The sequence below is a fragment of the Schistocerca nitens genome, chromosome 5, assembly GCF_023898315.1.
Source record: "Schistocerca nitens isolate TAMUIC-IGC-003100 chromosome 5, iqSchNite1.1, whole genome shotgun sequence".
Classification (NCBI taxonomy): domain Eukaryota; kingdom Metazoa; phylum Arthropoda; class Insecta; order Orthoptera; family Acrididae; genus Schistocerca; species Schistocerca nitens.
In genome coordinates, this window is record NC_064618.1 from 232,599,371 (window position 1) to 232,620,787 (window position 21,417).

The window sequence follows — 21,417 nt, forward strand, 5'->3', positions numbered from 1 at the left end:
AAATGCTTCTATCATAGTACAAAGAAAGACGAACATGTCCTGGGAAGAGTTAGGGATGTGAAAGAAAGCAACTAGCTTTTCGACTTATCTAGCAGCTTCAGAGACATTGAAATAAAAACATCTCGATATATTTGCGCTTTTTTACGAGTGAACCCTACTTTCCCAGGGCACTGAGCTCTCTTTGCTGCAATGTGTTGCCGTATGTGTATCTTGCAATTTAAAAGCTACGGTCTCTGGTCCTATGCCCAGCATCCAGAAGATTCGGCAGCCGTAAGTGAACATTATGTAATATCATATAGCTGAAGAGCATACATTTAATAGCCAAAGAAGTTTTTCTGGTTGTAGATTTGTTCCTGAGAGAGAGAGAGAGAGAGAGAGGGGGGGGGGGGGAAATTCCATCATGTATCATGTTACTTTACGTGACACGATGCATTATATTACATGACATGGGTACTTACAGTAACAAGCAAAAAAGTGCGATAATGCAAGATGTTTTGATTCAGATATCGTTGAAGCTGCAAAATAAGTCGAAAAGCTAGTTCCTTTCTTTTGTATCCCTAACCCTGCACAGGATACATTCGCTCTTTTGTGCTATGGTAGGACTGTTTTTCATTCTGGTAGATTAATATGTTCTAGAGTTTTCACTCCCATTTATCCCAAGGGTCACTGTTCCCAAAAAACAAACACTGAAAGAAAAAAATGCACTGTGTACATCGCACCCACAGATCCAACCCTTTTCATACATTTTTACGCAAATTTTTCTCGTCTACTCGCTTTTTTATCACATCGTATAAGTTTTTGACTTACTTGGGTACTAATCGTAACTACACTGAATACACAAACTGAATTATTTAAATATATTTAAAGTTCATAATTAATAGTTTAACATTGACAGGAATATAATAAAATGAAAAAAAATATTAGCAGCTGCAATCGAACCCAAGCCGACGAATTGCCAGTCACTGCACTTGAACACTGCACAACATTTCACAATTTAACACGAAAAATTTGATTACTGAAATGGCTGTTTGACACTGTGCCATATATGTGGGAATCAAAGACACTTTAATCTTACAGTGGTATATATATAATATTTGTTGTTATCTGGAATGTCGATTATTCTGACTATGCTTCTTCGAACTATAGCTCTTGTTACGATTATCTAGAAACTACCACGGCTCTATAGATATACCGTATTGTATCAGAAGAAATAAAAGAGCTCATCTCAACTGATTAATAGGTGAGACTCGAAATTCATTATTCTTCTACAATCACATTGTCATAAATATCTAGAGAGTTCCAGATGTCTACGTTGATGTGTATTTGCAGAGACGCTGGAGACGTGACGAACGAACCAGCAGTCACATGGCGATTCCTTACGGACTCAAGAACTCACAGTTACATAGTGTTAACAGCACTCTACCAAGATTACGTCACTCAATATATCAAGCAAGCGACGAGTTTAGTTAACAGTACATCACTTTAAAGTCAACAGTACAGACCAAAATCTCGCCAAATAATATTCCAACATAACATAAAACAACATAAAAAACCACAACTAATAAAATAATGTGACGACTGGCGACCGTGACAGGACACAACTTGTCTTCACAGAAACATGAAAATTATGACGTGTTGTATTTTACAAATGTCGTATGTACTACTACTGTAAGAAATTAATATCGTTCTTTTTCATATATGACTGCTCGAGTTCTATTGATGGAGAGGTCTACATAAAAGTGAGGTGGAGAGCAAAGAATTGTAACAGCAGTCCACTACGCAGCAGTCTACGAAAAGTAGGTGTACATTTTCATCTTCATCTCTGCTGACTTTTCTTCAGGTGTTGTAGGGAAAAATTAATGGTAGATAGGTACTTTCCTTTTTGTAGATTAGATGCAGTTAGTACCAAAGTTTGTTTGTGTCAACTATCCTGCGGCGATATCGCAACGTTAGTGATATTAGATTGTTTCTGGCGTGCTGTTGTGTACCAGGCAAAAACGGTTTTTGCAGCACACTATTTTGAGAACCCACTTGCTAAACTGTATCACACGATCTGCATAAGATATTAATAATTTCATGATCAGGTTAAAACAACAAGCTAAAATGGTAGAATAGAACGAACAAAATGTTCCGCAGGCGAATGTGTAAGAGGCTGACGATTATGTTACCGTTAGCTCGTGTTGAACGAATGTCTACAGAGTTAGAAACGTAACTCAAAACCGAATTTCGAAATAGTCAAACAACGCTGAGGACGAATTGCGGAACAGTCATACAGCGTTAAAAACTTAATTTCGAACACAATTTCAAAACTGACAGACTGAATTAAAAACCAAATTGCAGACAACGAAATTATATTGCAGGCTCAACACGTACAGTTGCAAACCGCACTCAACAGTGCTGTTCAACTGATTTCTAATTAAAAACGAATTTAGCCACAGAATCTGTTCATTTTCTAGATGTATGTAAACATTGGCCATACGCATTTAATGCTTTAAAATCGGAATTTGAAAATGTGAAATCAAGCCAAGATGAGATATCGAATACTGATGCTTATCTATCACAAGCGGTAGATGATGTGACTTCGAGTTAGTGTGACATTATAAATGCTTAACTCACGCAACAAAAGGAACAATTAATAGACTTTTTCCAGCAGTGGTTAGGTGAGCAAGACACACAGCTGACTAATACTGTCAAACAAAAGGTTCAGTGTGTGGTAAAGGATGTCATTTCAGACAGAGATTTAGCCAATCGGTAATTTGTTAGAAGTCTGCAAGAAGTTTTCAAGCAGGTCGAAAGTGTGAGCAAGCAAGTAAATTATTTACCTCGCGCTTGCCAGGATGGTTATTAAGTTGTCGTGGACAATGAATCTGTGAACAAACGATCTAGTCCACACATAATGCAGCAAGCTTTTAGAACGAATGAACAGATCCATATACAAACTTTACCACATGTTGTAATGACAAATCATGTTAGGGATTATGCGGCATTACGTATGGAGGACAAATTAATTAAGTCACATAGTTTCATCTTATAATTCGAAAAAGAAGACTGTACATCCAGTAGTTCTTATTAGATCATTTAAAGGAGTTTATACAGAATATGGACGGAAAACCAGAAGATTAGTTATGTGGGTTGGCAAATTTTAGGACATGGAGCGCTACAGGCAGTTGAAGCAGCAGAAACCTGCAATAGGTCTGCTGAGTTTGAAAATGCATTTATTGCGAAATACTGGTCTTCGTCGATACAAGAGAGGATTCATCAGTAGATACACAACCCTGAACCTTACGTTTAGGGATGTTGTTGTTGTTGTGGTCTTCAGTCCTGAGACTGGTTTGATGCAGCTCTCCATGCTACTCTATCCTGTGCAAGCTTCTTCATCTCCCAGTACCTACTGCAACCTACATCCTTCTGAATCTGCTTAGTGTATTCATCTCTTGGTCTCCCCCTACGATTTTTACCCTCCACGCTGCCCTCCAATACTAAATTGGTGATCCCTTGATGCCTCAGAACATGTCCTACCAACCGATCCCTTCTTCTAGTCAAGTTGTGCCACAAACTCCTCTTCTCTCCAATTCTGTTCAATACCTCCTCATTAGTTATGTGATCTAACCCATCTAATCTTCAGCATTCTTCTGTAGCACCACATTTCGAAAGGTTTTATTATCTTCTTGTCTAAACTATTTATCGTCCACGTTTCACTTCCCTACATGGCGACACTCCATACAAATTCTTTCAGAAAAGGAGTTTCTTGACACTTAAATCTATACTCGATGTTAACAAATTTATCTTCTTCAGAAACGCTTTCCTTGCCATTGCCTATTTACATTTTATATCCTCTCTACTTCGACCATCATTAGTTATTTTGCTCCCCAAATACGAAAACTCATTTACGACTTAAAGCGTCTCATTTCCTAATCTAATTTCCGCAGCATCACCCAATTTAATTCGACTACATTCCATTATCCTCGTTCTGCTTCTGTTGATGTTCATCTTATATCCTCCTTTCCAGACACTGTCCATTCCGTTCAGCTGCTCTTCCAGGTCCTTTACTGTCTCTAACAGAATTACAATGTCATCAGCGAACCTCAAAGTTTTTATTTCTTCTCCACGGATTTTAATTCCTACTCCAAATTTTTCTTTTGTTTCCTTTACTGCTTGCTCAATATACAGATTGAATAACATCGGGGATAGGCTACAACCCTGTCTCACATCCCTTCCCAACCACTGTTTCCCTTTCATGCCTCTCGACTCTTATAACTGCCATCTGCTTTCTGTACAAATCGTAAAAAGCCTTTCGCTCCCTGTATTTTAACCCTGCCACCTTCAGAATTTGAAAGAGAGTATTCCTGTCAACATTGTCAAAAGCTTTCTCTAAGTCTACAAATGCTAGAAACGTAGGTTTGCCCTTCCTTGATCTGTTTTCTAAGATAAGTCGTAGGATCAGTATTGCCTCACGTATTCCAACATTTCTATGGAATCCAAACCGATCTTCCCCGAGGTCGGCACCTACCAGTTTTTCCATTCGTCTATAAAGAATTCGTGTTAGTAATTTGCAGCTGTGACGTATTAAAGTGATAGTTCGGTAATTATCACATCTGTCAACACCTGCTTTTTTGGGATTGGTATTATTATATTCTTCTTGAAGTCTGAGTGTATTTCGCCTGTCTCATACATCTTGCTCACTAGATAGTAGAGTTTTGTTAGGCCTAGCTCTCCCAAGGCTGTCAGTAGTTCTAATGGAATGTTGTCTACTCCTGGGGCCTTGTTTCGACTTAGGTCTTTCAGTGCTCAGTCGAACTCTTCACGCAGTATCATATCTCCTATTTCATCTTCATATACATTCTCTTCCATTTCTATAGGGATACTACACAGATATGTAGAGAGGTAACATAATAAGATTAAGTTTTCGACATAACCAGTATCTGCCAAAGACCTCATTACAATACTGAAAGGGAATCGCCACTGGACATACCAACTAAATTATTGCGTGTCAGTTAAACGAATTTTGATGAGTTTTCGACTGCAGTAGATGTCGTTGATATGTTGATGGAAGACACCGGAGCCAGAGGAAACAATGGCAACCGACATGACGGGTCAAACAGAAAGAATTGAGAAAATTGACATACGAACAACTATCAGCAACATGCGAATGCTGATGCAAACCAACAAACAGGTTCGCTCAGCACACAGAAATGGAAAGAGCAATAACATTGGCTACAAATGCTAGAACAGGAAACATGATAGGCGATTTTATCCTGGTTATCAACAGCATCCAGGAACGTCACACTGTAATCAGAATAGTTATATTCCACCACATCAAAATGAAGCCAGTAATGATTGGCGGAGTCAGTCACAGATTATTACTGACGTTACAGATGAAAAAGCGTCAGCGAACCATCGACTGCACGACCAACTTTAACCCCGAAGGTCTGATCCGAGTTGTTGTTGTTGTTGTGGTCTTCAGTCCTGAGACTGGTTTGATGCAGCTCTCCATGCTACCCTATCCTGTGCAAGCTTCTTCATCTCCCAGTACTTACTGCAACCCACATCCTTCTGAATCTGCTTAGTGTATTCATCTCTTGGTCTCCCTCTACGATTTTTACCCTCCACGCTGCCCTCCAATGCTAAATTTGTGATCCCTTGATGCCTCAGAACATGTCCTACCAACCGGTCCCTTCTTCTAGTCACGTTGTGCCACAAACTTCTCTTCTCCCCAATCCTATTCAATACCTCCTCATTAGTTACGTGATCTACCCACCTTATCTTCAGCATTCTTCTGTAGCACCACATTTCGAAAGCTTCTATTCTCTTCTTGTCCAAACTGGTTATCGTCCATGTTTCACTTCCATACATGGCTACACTCCATACAAATACTTTCAGAAACGACTTCCTGACACTTAAGTCTATACTCGATGTTAACAAATTTCTCTTCTTCAGAAACGATTTCCTTGCCATTGCCAGTCTACATTTTATATCCTCTCTACTTCGACCATCATCAGTTATTTTACTCCCTAAATAGCAAAACTCCTTTACTACTTTAAGTGTCTCATTTCCTAATCTAATCCCCTTAGCATCACCCGATTTAATTTGACTACATTCCATTATCCTCGTTTTGCTTTTGTTGATGTTCATTTTATATCCTCCTTTCAAGACACTGTCCATTCCGTTCAACTGCTCTTCCAAGTCCTTTGCTGTCTCTGACAGAATTACAATGTCATCGGCGAACCTCAAAGTTTTTACTTCTTCTCCATGAATTTTAATACCTACTCCGAATTTTTCTTTTGTTTCCTTTACTGCTTGCTCAATATACAGATTGAATAACATCGGGGAGAGGCTACAACCCTGTCTCACTCCTTTCCCAACCACTGCTTCCCTTTCATGCCCCTCGACTCTTATTACTGCCATCTGGTTTCTGTACAAATTGTAAATAGCCTTTCGCTCCTTGTATTTTACCCCTGCCACCTTCAGAATTTGAAAGAGAGTATTCCAGTTAACGTTGTCAAAAGCTTTCTCTAAGTCTACAAATGCTAGAAACGTAGGTTTGCCTTTTCTTAATCTTTCTTCTAAGATAAGTCGTAAGGTTAGTATTGCCTCACGTGTTCCAACATTTCTACGGAATCCAAACCGATCTTCCCCGAGGTCCGCTTCTACCAGTTTTTCCATTCGTCTGTAAAGAATTCGGGTTAGTATTTTGCAGCTGTGACTTATTAAACTGATAGTTCGGTAATTTTCACATCTGTCAACACCTGCTTTCTTTGGTATTGGAATTATTATATTCTTCTTGAAGTCTGTGGGTATTTCGCCTGTCTCATACATCTTGCTCACCAGATGGTAAAGTTTTGTCATGACTGGCTCTCCCAAGGCCATCAGTAGTTCTAATGGAATGTTGTCTACTCCCGGGGCCTTGTTTCGACTCAGGTCTTTCAGTGCTCTGTCAAACTCTTCACGCAGTATCTTATCTCCCATTTCATCTTCATCTACATCCTCTTCCATTTCCATAATATTGTCCTCAAGTACATCGCCCTTGTATAAACCCTCTATATACTCCTTCCACCTTTCTGACTTCCCTTCTTTGCTTATAACTGGGTTGCCATCTGAGCTCTTGATATTCATACAAGTGGTTCTCTTCTCTCCAAAGGTCTCTTTAATTTTCCTGTAGGCAGTATCTATCTTACCCCTATTGAGACAAGCCTCTACATCCTTACATTTGTCCTCTAGCCATCCCTGCTTAGCCATTTTGCACTTCCTGTCGATCTCATTTTTGAGACGTTTGTATTCCTTTTTGCCTGCTTCATTTACTGCATTTTTATATTTTCTCCTTTCATCAATTAAATTCAATATTTCTTCTGTTACCCAAAGATTTCTATTAGACCTCGTCTTTTTACCTACTTGATCCTCTGCTGCCTTCACTACTTCATCCCTCAGAGCTACCCATTCTTCTTCAACTGTATTTCGTTGCCCCATTCCTGTCAATTGTTCCCTTATGCTCTCCCTGAAACTCTCTACAACCTCTGGTTCTTTCAGTTTATCCAGGTCCCATCTCCTTAAATTACCACCTTTTTGCAGTTTCTTCAGTTTCAATCTGCAGTTCATAACCAATAGATTGTGGTCAGAATCCACATCTGCCCCTGGAAATGTCTTACAATTTAAAACCTGGTTCCTAAATCTCTGTCTTACCATTATATAATCTATCTGATACCTTTTAGTATCTCCAGGATTCTTCCATGTATACAACCTTCTTTTATGATTCTTGAACCAAGTGTTAGCTATGATTAAGTTATGCTCTGTGCAAAATTCTACAAGGCGGCTTCCTCTTTCATTTCTTCCCCCCAATCCATATTCACCTACTATGTTTCCCTCTCTCCCTTTTCCTATTGACGAATTCCAGTCACCCATGACTATTAAATTTTCGTCTCCCTTCACTACCTGAATAATTTCTTTTATCTCGTCATACATTTCATCAATTTCTTCATCATCTGCAGAGCTAGTTGGCACATAAACTTGTACTACTGTAGTAGGCATGGGCTTTGTGTCTATCTTGGCCACAATAATGCGTTCACTATGCTGTTTGTAGTAGCTAACCCGCACTCCTATTTTTTTTATTTATTATTAAACCTACTCCTGCATTACCCCTATTTGATTTTGTATTTATAACCCTGTAATCACCTGACCAAAAGTCTTGTTCCTCCTGCCACCGAACTTCACTAATTCCCACTATATCTAACTTTAATCTATCCATTTCCCTTTTTAAACTTTCTAACCTACCTGCCCGATTAAGGGATCTGACATTCCACGCTCCGATCCGTAGAATGCCAGTTTTCTTTCTCCTGATAACGACGTCCCCTTGAGTAGTCCCCGCCCGGAGATCCGAATGGGGGACTATTTTACCTCCGGAATATTTTACCCAAGAGGACGCCATCATCATTTAATCATACAGTAAAGCTGCATGTCCTCGGGAAAAATTACGGCTGTAGTTTCCCCTTGCTTTCAGCCGTTCGCAGTACCAGCACAGCAAGGCCGTTTTGGTTAATGTTACAAGGCCAGATCAGTCAATCATCCAGACTGTTGCCCCTGCAACTACTGAAAAGGCTGCTGCCCCTCTTCAGGAACCACATGTTTGTCTGGCCTCTCAACAGATACCCCTCGGTTGTGGTTGCACCTATTGTACGGCCATCTGTATCGCTGAGGCACGCAAGCCTCCCCACCAACGGCAAGGTCCATGGTTCATGGGGGAAGTGAACTGAGTTAGTGAATGGAAATGTGACAGTAATATTAAGATGATAAGGTACAACCATATTGCTGAAATTAGAGACGAATTATTGCACGGTGACGAGCCTTCTAACTTTAAATCGAAAACCATGCCACAAGCATATGTGAACATTGTTGGATTCAGCGTTCTAGCAATCTTAGACATGGGCGTAAGAGTAAATGCTATCCCCATGGCTCTTATGAAGAGATTAAAGGGAGGAGCAAATTTGCCGACCTTACCCGTGACAAACTGCAACATACTTTGTGCTGTAAGAGGACGCTCTCATTCAGTTAAACTGCAGCCATGAATCAAAATGGACCTCGGTAATGGTGCTATAGATTGCACATGCCTAGTGGTACGTAATCTTGTTGTGAGTGAATGCAATAGTAGCCTTCGCCTCCAGTAAGCTCATGTTAACTTCAGACGGAGTACCTCTGACTCTTAATCTGGTCAGAAGCAGGAACTGCATGGGCACTATGTCGAAGGATTGCATTAAAACTCATTACTTGGAGTAATAACAGGAAGATCACGAACCCAATGGCTATTGATTCTAGCCTAAGTGTATTAGAGCAGATTAAGAAAAAAGAAACCGAATCTAATACCCTAATGCCAAAGTAAAAGCATGACTTAAAGCAGTTATTACAGGATTATGCTATGGTGTTGGAAGAGAAACCAGTCATTATAAGAGGATATGCCATTTAAACGTGAGACCTCATAACATACTCTAAGATCTGTCATTGACTGAGAAATAAAGCGAATGCAGAGTAGGGGTATTAGTGATGCTTTAGAAAAATCTCTGGAGATCAAGATTAGTCCAGCATTGGCCACAGTGAAGAGAAAATCTCATCAGAGGAAAAATTATTTTGAGCAACAATTGAAGAAAACACAGACATTTCCCATTGGCACGGAAGTACTAGTGAAGACCCATCCAAAAGCGTCATTGCTAAAAAGGAAAAACAAGAAATGGTCACTGGTGTACACTTGAACTGACAGGATCATTTCTATACATAATCCTGGAGGCTATGTATTAGATCGCCCGAATAATAACAAAGTGAAGGGAATGTACCCTCAGCACGATCTGAAACCTTAGCATACAAAGGACAGATGTAATCAGTGACTAATAATTTTAATAATATCTTTAAACGTAAATTTTTTACTAGTTTTTAGTCACAATTACACTCACTAGTTGAAATTAATTTTTACATATAAATATTATGTTGTTTGAACTCTATGTTTATTCATTTTAATTGTTTCTACGAGCACTGCAACAATGATATCATATTATTTTGTTATTTCTTTTAGTATTAAGTGATTATTGATAACTTCACACTGTGTATGAAATGGATGCTAGTGATTTATTCCTACATAGAATACACACAGACGCACACACTTACTTAAGGATGACAGACTTTAATATTAATAGTGTCTATCTATTGCTAATCTACACCGATTCGCGAGGTATCTATTCGACTCCATTTTGCGTATTTTTTTTTTTTACTCTTTTGTCTCTTCCGTGTTAGGACACCTATATCCATGGTCTGAGTCAGTAGAGATGGATGTGAAAGTGTACATACTAAGGTACAACTGCGTCTCATGCAAGCATCCATACCATCACATATTGTAGCTGACTTGTATTAAAGAATGTTGGAACACGCATGAACAGATATGACTGTGAGACTATCTGTTTTCTAAGAACATTCAGGCACAGTGTTTCCAGAGAACTCAGTGAACTGTTTTCCTGTGCAATGATTTTCAGAGGCACATAACTATGTGTACTGCCCTTGCGCAGTGATTAACGTCAAATTTTGTTGAAACTGGTGTTTCTATGTGACTTTTCAATCTGTAATTTTGTGAAGACTGTGCTGCCATGTAGGTATAATGTGATCCATCATGAGCGTTCAATTTGTGTCATGGATTGTGATTGAATCTATTTGCACGAACTCCTATGAAATGTCGTGTTTCAATAGAACATTACATTTCTACGAGTGGTGAGCTATAAACGTTAATTAAAACTGTGATAACGACTTTCGATGTTATTAAAAACACTCGAAACAACAGTGTGATCTGAAGCTTTTGCTGATTTATGCAAACCAATTAATATACAGCGACTGCGTTGTCAGTTATTAAATTTTCGGATATAAACTCTGAATCTGAATTTCTAAGGACCACAGATATGCCGTGTGACAATGGACTATCTATAAGAACTCATCAGTTTCTTACAGGTGTAGAAATTGACCTTTCAAAAATTCTAATGCCCTGTTACGATCGTTCCATTACCCATTCTCGAGCTGATTACCACACCAAACCGAAGGAAGGTTAAGTCCATGTCCAACACCCATCCTAAACTGTTCATTCTGCAAACCTAATTCCGCTTGACTTTCCGGTCAACTTCTTTGTCGCCTACCACCTACGACACAAGAAGAAAATGATTGTATATATTTAGAACATTGTACATTCTATGCTATACGAGACATGTATCCTAAAAATTGAGAGAGAGACATGGAAAACTTTAGTGAAATCTACTTGTCAAACACGGTTTACGTACAGAGACAGCTAGACTTATTCACGTATTGTTGATATACAGCGAGACATTCACTGCAATTTTCAACAATGAAGGCCTCGATGCGGTTTTTCCTGTTTATCCGGTCATCCATGCTCGAATGAGGAGGCAAATGAGAATCCAGGGTTTTCTTTCTCAGTGTTGACAATTGTAATGAAACTTAGTGAAATTACACACCACTTAACACACATCATCGCAAATATGTAAATAGATGTAGATGTCATGTCAAACGTGAACAACGCTTAATTGGACAAAACACCAGTGATTTGTGATCAAATAGGTTGAAAGAATTTAACAGTGTGTTACTGAAATGTGAACTATAAAACGTTTGTGCAGGAGTTCATCTTCGTCTTGTGTCTCATTCTGCTGTACTCCTCGGGAGGTCATTGTAATATCACAATTTAATATGAACAATTTGATTATTGAAATGACTGTTCGACACTGAACGATGTACATGGGAATCAAAGACGCTATAATCTTACAGAGAGATATGAAGAATACTATCATCAGTGATTTCTATATTATTATTTTTTTGTTATCTGGAATTTTAGTTATTGTGACTACTGTTCTTCAGACTATTGTTCTCGTTAAGATTATCTTTAAATCACTAAAGCTCTATAAAAGTATTGTGTCCGAAGAAATAAAAGAGCTCATCTGAATTGATTAATAGGTGAGACTCGAAATGAGTTATTCTTCTAAAATTAAAATCTCTAAAATAGAGAGTTCCAGATATCTACGTTGACGTGGATTTGGAAAGACGCTGTAGACGCGGAGAACGAACCTACAATCACACGGCGATTCTTTACACATTCAAGAACTCGCAGTTAAATAGTGTTAACAGAGCTCTCCCAAGACTTTGTCACTCAAAATAATATGCAAACGACGAGTTTAGTCAACAGTATATCCTTGACAGCCAACAGTACAAACCAAAATCTCAGCAAATAATATTCCAACACAACATAAAACTCCACAACAAATATAATAATATAACAAACAGCTCTGATACAACTACGTATTATTGCTCAAAAGTAACTCATACTCCACTCGTAAATCCTTAGAGAGCGTTATACCTTTTCTTATGGCCCACCTACGAGAAATATTCCGGGAAACTAAATGCGACATGTACCTGCGTCTAATGACATGATACGAGCCAAATCAATGAGCCCTCGCCCACGCTCTCCCCTTTTTAGATTATAGTTGGTGTTGTCAATGTTACTTTAAGTCTCCCGCAGTCGAAAACAAGCAGCTGCGTCCCTTCTCTGAGTTGACAGGAATACGGCTGACCAACATTTTTAAATGTTGTAGAGAAAATAGGATCTAAATGTTCATTAGAAGAAGCAAGGCAGTTAATGGAAGAGACCTTACCCACACCATTTGATAAATTGAAATTCCACCCACCTCTCCATCTGAAAATAGGAAGATAATAAACTCTCTCAAGAATAAAAGCTCACATGGGATTGATGGCATTTCCAGCAGGATAATAAAAGCTTGTTCCCAAGAAATAAGTGGGATTCTTAGCCACATATGTAATAGCTCTCTGAAGCAGGGTATTTTCCCAGATAAACTGAAGTATGCCATTGTTATACCACTGCATAAAAAAGGGGATACGTCTGATGTCAACAACTACCGCCCAATCTCTCTTCTCACTGCCTTATCCAAAATTCTAGAAAAAGTAATGTATTGTAGAGTAGCTTCACACCTTTGTAAAAATAAAGTTTTAACAAAATGTCAGTTCGGTTTTCAGAAGGGATTTTCAACGGGAAATGCTATATATACTTTCACTAATGAAATATTAAATGCTCTGAGTAACCGGAAGTCACCCGTTGGGATTTTATGTGATCTATCAAAGGATTTTGATTGTGTAAATCATGGAATACTTCTAGATAAGCTCAAGTACTGTGGTATGAATGGGACAGTGCTCAAATGGTTTAAATGCTACCTAGCTGGAAGAGTGCAGAAAGTTGAAATAAACAGTTCACATAATATGCAAAAAATTGGTGATTTCTCAAACTGGGGAACAATCAAGAATGGGGTGCCGCAAGGTTCGGTCTTCGGTCCTCTGCTCTTCTTAATATATATTAATGACTTGGCACTCTATATTCACGAAGATGCAAAGCTGGTACTTTTTGCCGATGATACAAGTATAGCTATCACACCCGACAGACAAGAATTAACTGGTGAAATTGTAAATGATGTTTTTCAGAAAATCATTAAGTGATTCTCTGCAAATGGGCTCTCATTAAACTTCGACAAAACACAGTATATACAGTTCCACACAGTAAATGGAATGACCCCATTACTAAAAAAAGACTTCGATCAGAAATCGGTAGCTAAGGTAGAATATTCAAAATTTCTAGGTGTATGCATTGATGAGGGGTTGAACTGGAAAAAACACACTGAGGATCTGCTGAAACGTTTGAGTTCAGCTACTTATGCTATTAAAGTCACTGCAAATTTTGGCGATATACATCTGAGTAAATTAGCTTACCACGCCTATTTTCATTCTCTGCTTTCCTATGGCATCATATTATGGGGTAACTCATCATTGAGTAAAAGAGCGTTCATTGCACAAAAGCGTGTAATCAGAATAATTGCTGGAGCTCATCCAAGATCATCCTGCAGACACTTATTTAAAGAGCTAGAAATATTCACTGTAGCCTCACAATATATATATATTCACTTATGAAATTTGTTATTAACAATCCGAACGAATTCAAAAGTAAGAGCAGTGTACATGGCCACAACACTAGGAAAATGGATGATCTTCACTACTCAATGTTAAATCTAACTTTGGCTCAGAAGGGGGTAAATTATGCTGCCACAAAAGTCTTTGGTCACTTACCTAATAGCATCAAAAGTGTGACAGATAGCCATATAGCATTTAAAAGGAAATTAAAAGAATTTCTTAATGGCAACTCCTTCTTCTCATTAGATGAATTTTTGGATATAGTAAGTGGGTAATTTCCCCAACCCCTACCAATATATATATATATATATATATATATATATATATATATATATATATATATATACTCCTGGAAATTGAAATAAGAACACCGTGAATTCATTGTCCCAGGAAGGGGAAACTTTATTGACACATTCCTGGGGTCAGATACATCACATGATCACACTGACAGAACCACAGGCACATAGAAACAGGCAACAGAGCATGCACAATGTCGGCACTAGTACAGTGTATATCCACCTTTCGCAGCAATGCAGGCTGCTATTCTCCCATGGAGACGATCGTAGAGATGCTGGATGTAGTCCTGTGGAACGGCTTGCCATGCCATTTCCACCTGGCGCCTCAGTTGGACCAGCGTTCGTGCTGGACGTGCAGACCGCGTGAGACGACGCTTCATCCAGTCCCAAACATGCTCAATGGGGGACAGATCCGGAGATCTTGCTGGCCAGGGTAGTTGACTTACACCTTCTAGAGCACGTTGGGTGGCACGGGATACATGCGGACGTGCATTGTCCTGTTGGAACAGCAAGTTCCCTTGCCGGTCTAGGAATGGTAGAACGATGGGTTCGATGACGGTTTGGATGTACCGTGCACTATTCAGTGTCCCCTCGACGATCACCAGTGGTGTACGGCCAGTGTAGGAGATCGCTCCCCACACCATGATGCCGGGTGTTGGCCCTGTGTGCCTCGGTCGTACGCAGTCCTGATTGTGGCGCTCACCTGCACGGCGCCAAACACGCATACGACCATCATTGGCACCAAGGCAGAAGCGACTCTCATCGCTGAAGACGACACGTCTCCATTCGTCCCTCCATTCACGCCTGTCGCGACACCACTGGAGGCGGGCTGCACGATGTTGGGGCGTGAGCGGAAGACGGCCTAACGGTGTGCGGGACCGTAGCCCAGCTTCATGGAGACGGTTGCGAATGGTCCTCGCCGATACCCCAGGAGCAACAGTGTCCCTAATTTGCTGGGAAGTGGCGGTGCGGTCCCCTACGGCACTGCGTAGGATCCTACGGTCTTGGTGTGCATCCGTGCGTCGCTGCGGTCCGGTCCCAGGTCGACGGGCACGTGCACCTTCCGCCGACCACTGGCGACAACATCGATGTACTGTGGAGACCTCACGCCCCACGTGTTGAGCAATTCGGCGGTACGTCCACCCGGCCTCCCGCATGCCCACTATACGCCCTCGCTCAAAGTCCGTCAACTGCACATACGGTTCACGTCCACGCTGTCGCAGCATGCTACCAGTGTTAAATGCGATGGAGCTCCGTATGCCACGGCAAACTGGCTGACACTGACGGCGGCGGTGCACAAATGCTGCGCAGCTAGCGCCATTCGACGGCCAACACCGCGGTTCCTGGTGTGTCCGCTGTGCCGTGCGTGTGATCATTGCTTGTACAGCCCTCTCGCAGTGTCCGGAGCAAGTATGGTGGGTCTGACACACCGGTGTCAATGTGTTCTTTTTTCCATTTCCAGGAGTGTATATATAAACAAAGATGATGTGACTTACCAAACGAAAGCGCTGGCAGGTTGATAGACACACAAACATACTCACAAAATTCAAGCTTTCGCAACCAACGGTTGCTTCATCAGGAAAGAGGGAAGGAGAGGGAAAGACGAAAGGATGTGGGTTTTAAGGGAGAGGGTAAGGAGTAATTCCAATCCCGGGAGCGGAAAGATTTACCTTAGGGGGAAAAAAGGACAGGTATACACTCGCACACACACACATATCCATCCGCACATACACAGACACAAGCAGACGCAGACATTTGTAAATGCAAAATGTCTGCTTGTGTCCGTGCATGTACGGACTGACATGCGCGTGCGTGTGCGTGTGCGAGTGTCATGTAATACTTTGTCTAATGTAATATCTTGTATAGACACCTTTTATTAACCTGACGCGTTCCACATCATTACGAAGTGTCGTATTCATGATCTATGGAACAAGTACTAATCTAATCTAATCTAAAGCGCTCGACTCCCGCGTCCGGCCATCCTGATTTAGGTTTTCTGTGATTTCCCTAAATCACTCCAGGCAAATGCCGGGATGGTTCCTTTGAAAGGGCACGGCCGACTTCCTTCCCTACCCTTCCCTAATCTGATGAGACCGATGACGTTGCAGTTTGGTCTCTTCCCCCAAACAACCCTAACCCAGCGCTCGACAATGGTTTCTAGTTATCGTTGAGAGAGCACTACAGAACATGTTTTCGCCTATTTTGTTTGCGTACCAGCACCTGTCGAAGAGAAATTTCGTGAATTCTGTCAAATTTTGGGCTTGAATTCGAAGATAAACAGGACAATTTAGTGCTATAATTACAGTGTGCTGAAGCACATAACCACATGATCACTGGCCGTTACTGCATTTACATACCTTCCTTTGACTTTAATGTATGTGTTGCAAGTCCTCTGAACGATGCTGCAAATCCTCCACATGCCGTAGTCTGCAAGCGGAGAAAGTAAAGGGTGAATTTCCCCATATTGATCGAATCAATATTTTGAGAGCTACGGTTTTTCAATAAATTACTAAATGAACTTCATTTGGATAACCTGTGGAGTTTGAATTTGTGCAAATGAAAGGTTTGCTTAAATCTTGGAAAGGTGAGAGTGTCAGATGCATCACAAAAACCACAGGTGATTCGTGGTATAGTGGACATATTTGCCTTTGGGATAAGGAACAAGAAGCAAAACTTCGTTGCAGTATTTTAGAAAAGAGAATGGCATCAGATAAGCTGAGATAAAGTAGGAGGTGCCCATAGAAAATAGGTCATTAGGAAACACCACTGTTTGAAGACCATTACTCACAATAAATCAAGTTCGTAGAGCTAAAATCTACCTACGGTAAGGGTTGATCCTCGGTGTACTGGCCGGCCCGGGGTGGCCGAGCGGTTCTGGGCGCTACAGTCTGGAACCGCGCGACCACTACGGTCGCAGGTTCGAATCCTGCCTCGGGCATGGATGTGTGTGATGTCCTTAGGTTAGTTAGGTTTAAGTAGTTCTAAGTTCTAGGGGACTGATGACCTCAGAAGTTAAGTCCCATAGTGCTCAGAGCCATTTGAACCATTTGAACCATTTCGGTGTACTGAAACAAGTGATTAAACGTTACGTAGCCGCGTGGTCTGGGGCGCCTTGCCACGGTTCGCGCGGTTCCTCCCGTCGGAGGTTCGAGTCCTCCCTCGGGCATGCGTGTATGTGTCTTAGTACGTTAGATTAAGTAGTGTTAAGCCTAGGAACCAATGACGTCAGCAGTTTGGTTCCATAGGAACTTACCACCAAAAACGTTACGTTATCTCCGTTGTCCACTTCAGATGTACACTGCCTCGTTAAATGTATCGGGACACCCCAGCGTACTGCGGAATTGATCATAAGATATCGCAAAATGGGGGGGGGGGGGGTATTTCATTGTCAGTAGAGAACCAGTAGTGGCAGAATGGATCGGTCGAGCTCAGCGACTTCGAATGTGGACCAGTCATCTGATGTCACCTGAGTAAAAATCAATCAGGGGCGTTTCACCTCTTCGAAAACTGACTGTTGGTGTTGTGACTCTCAAGTGGAAAAGCGAAGGACCGACCCTAGCTGGACCAAGACCAGGCAGACATCGTCTACTGAAGGACAGGGACCGTCGGCCATGGCAGAGGATGGTTGTTAGGAACCACGTGAAACCAGCGGAAGGAAACACTCGTGAGTTCCAAAGCGCTACTAGTAGTCCAGCTAGCGCGATGACTGTCCACAGGGAAGTTAAAAATGATGGGGTACAATGGCCGAGCACCTCGTCATAAAGTAAACACTTCTGTAGTCAGTGATTAAGTGACGCTTGAGGTGGTGTGAAGAGCGACGCCACTGCACAGTGGACGGCTGGAAACGAGTAACTGCAAGTGATGAATCACGCTCTTTCCCGTGGCAATCTGATGGAAGGATTTGGTTTTAGCGAATGCCTGGAGAATGTTACCTGCTATCATGTGTAGTGTCAACAGTGAAGTATGGAGGAGGTAGTGTTGCAGTATTTGGGGCATTTTTCGTGGTTAGGGTGTGATTGCATTGATGCGCTTAAGGAAACGCTGAATGCTGAAGGATATAAACACATTTTTCGCATTGTGTACGGCGTACAGTAGAGGAACAAGACACACACAGAAATTACGTACATAAGCTGCTAGCTGATTTAAATCAAAGCCCAGTAGCAGCTGACGTCAGTCTTTTTTTTTTTTTTGCCTTGACTCAAAGCGGTTGCGGGATCAAAATGTGTTTGTTCTTTCGGACATGTCGAAAGAACAGACACCGCATATAGGTGAAGAACGGTTCGTAGACGATGATTGTTTATTTCAGCATGACAATGCACCATGTCATAAAGCAGCATCTGTAGGGTATTTGCTTGTCGACAATAATATTCTTGTACAAAATTGTTGAGGCTTTCGTGGCCACTTGTTGACAAACTGCCTACTGGCTTCTGTCTCGGGTTCTTCGGCCGACGTTCATCTAATGATTTTTCTGACGTTTCGCCAGCACGAGTGGCTGGCATTGTCAAAGCTTCACCCTCCATTGCCGGTGGTGAACTGGAGCCGAGCTCGCGGGCGCAGACTATATGTACCTGGCGCGCCAACGTCCGAGGGCTTCTCCGCGGTCATTTCCGGTGCGGTTCTCCTCTTGCTACCTGCGACGGTCGTTCGCTGCAGTACGGGAAGCCAGGATCCGTTTACCTTAAGGCTTTCCTCTTTCTTGTTCAAACTGTTCGCGTGTTTTTGTATTTCCACAGCTTCTCTGAACAAGCGCGTGTGATAGTCGGGAATATACCGTATACCATGCACATGCGGAAAAGTTTATGTCGGAATGACTGGACGATCCATTAACACCAGGATCAAAGAGCATAAGCGACATTGCAGGTTGGGGCAGGTGGAGAAATCGACCGTGGCAGAGCACGCACTGAATGAGACCGACCACGTAATAAAATTCGCCGACACGGAAGTTCTGGCTGTAGGGAAGCACTATCACACGCGCTTGTTCAGAGAAGCTGTGGAAATACAAAAACACGCGAACAGTTTGAACAAGAAAGAGGAAAGCCTTAAGGTAAACGGATCCTGGCTTCCCGTACTGCAGCGAACGACCGTCGCAGGTAGCAAGAGGAGAACCGCACCGGAAATGACCGCGGAGAAGCCCTCGGACGTTGGCGCGCCAGGTGCATTTAGTCTGCGCCCGCGAGCTCGGCTCCAGTTCACCACCGGCAATGGAGGGTGAAGCTTTGACAATGCCAGCCACTCGTGCTGGCGAAACGTCAGAAAAATCATTAGATGAACGTCGGCCGAAGAACCCGAGACAGAAGCCAGTAGGCAGTTTGTGGCCACGAAAGCCTCAACAATTTTGTATTACGCCTCTACGGGGAGGAGATTTGCAGATTGTACCGACGCCTTGACCAACGACGGAAAAAGAAAACGCGACTGATGTCCTCTCTCGCCTTTCTGTCACGGTGCCGAGATGAATGCGCTACACCGAAGTTCTTGAAATGTAAGCGCCTATTCACCACCGCCCAAGCACATCGTATCTACGACAGAATGGTACGAGTTTTTCTTCGTGAGCGAATACATACAACACGGAGAGACTTGGCAAGAACGGATCAGGAACTACTGGACATTTTCTACCAACTAAGTAGCAGAATGCAGCGAGACGACTGGGACAAGATCGACAGCATCACTCACAGAAGCATGCAGAACGAACTCGAGCGCTGCACCGAGCGACAGAAGAAAAAGTTTGAAAGATGCCGGAAGCAGACCGACAAGGCGATTCCCGACATGTCACACACAGTGGTCAACCTCACTGAACGACAACTGACCGAAGAGGAAGTGTCTGTTCTTCAAAAAGGAGGGAATTTCGCTATCATCCCGAGAACTATACCTATGGAGAACTTCATTGCCAACACCGAAGCAGCCATTCGGACCCTTCCCTGTGAAAGGGCGGAGGAAATACGCACTGAAGCAGCCAGGATACTGCGCCGAGCAAAACCACCAGCTTGCAACCTGAAGAGAGAAGAGGTACAAGCCATTAAGAATCTCAACGCCGACAAGAGTATATTATGAGCAAAAGATCCGAGACCTATTAGATCCGACGACGTACCGAAAACTAAGCGCAGATCCGACGCAGCTTATCACACGGAATTCGAATCGATTAATCAAGGCGTCTCCTCTGCCGGCGGACATACAGAGAAACCTGCGCAACACAGAAGCCCTACCACCTCGGCTGTGTGGATTACCCAAGATCCATAAGAACAACGTTCCACTGAGACCGATCGTTAGCGCTCCTGGATCACTGTCATATAAATTGGCAAAACACTTGGCCTCTCTGCTCCAGCCACACGTGGGGAAGACCGACACATACATTAAGGACTCAGGACATTTCATTGAGAAGCTGAAGAAACTGAAACTTGCACCAAACGACATCCTGGTCAGCTTTGATGTTGTTTCGTTATTTACGAAAGTGCCACTCAGTGACGCTCTGGAGCACATCGGTTCCATTTTCCCGCAAGACATCAGAAAGCTCTCCACGAGCTATTTCACGTGGAATGGCGATTTCTACGAACAGCTGAAAGGCGTCGCCATGGGTAGTCCTCTCAATCCAGTGGTGGCCAACTTCTTCATGGAACAGTTCGAAGCACAGGCACTGGACTCGGCGACTTGCAATCCTAAGGTGTGGTACAGGTACGTCGATGATACTTTCGTGGTGTGGAGCCAAGGTGAAGAACAGCTCGGTGACTTCCTAAGACACTTGAACAGCCTCCATGCCAACATAGCATTTACCATGTAAGTAGAAAAGGACAAGAAACTGCCATTTCTAGATGTGTTGGTCACAAGGGACGGCGAAAACCTGGGACACAGTGTGTATCGAAAACCGACACACACGGACCGATACCTGCACAAACTGTCAAACCACCACCCGAGCCAGAAAAGAGGCATGATTAGTACGCTCGTAACGAGAGCAGGACTAATATGTGAGCCGCAACACCTCAAACGCGAAATGCAACACCTGGAAACTGTCCTGAGGAGCAATGGGTACTCCACAAATTATATTAGAAGTGTAACAGAGCCAAACACTCGGCGAAGTAAGGAACGAGAAAAAGAAATGTCGGGTACGGCCTTTCTGCCCTACATTCCCAGAGTG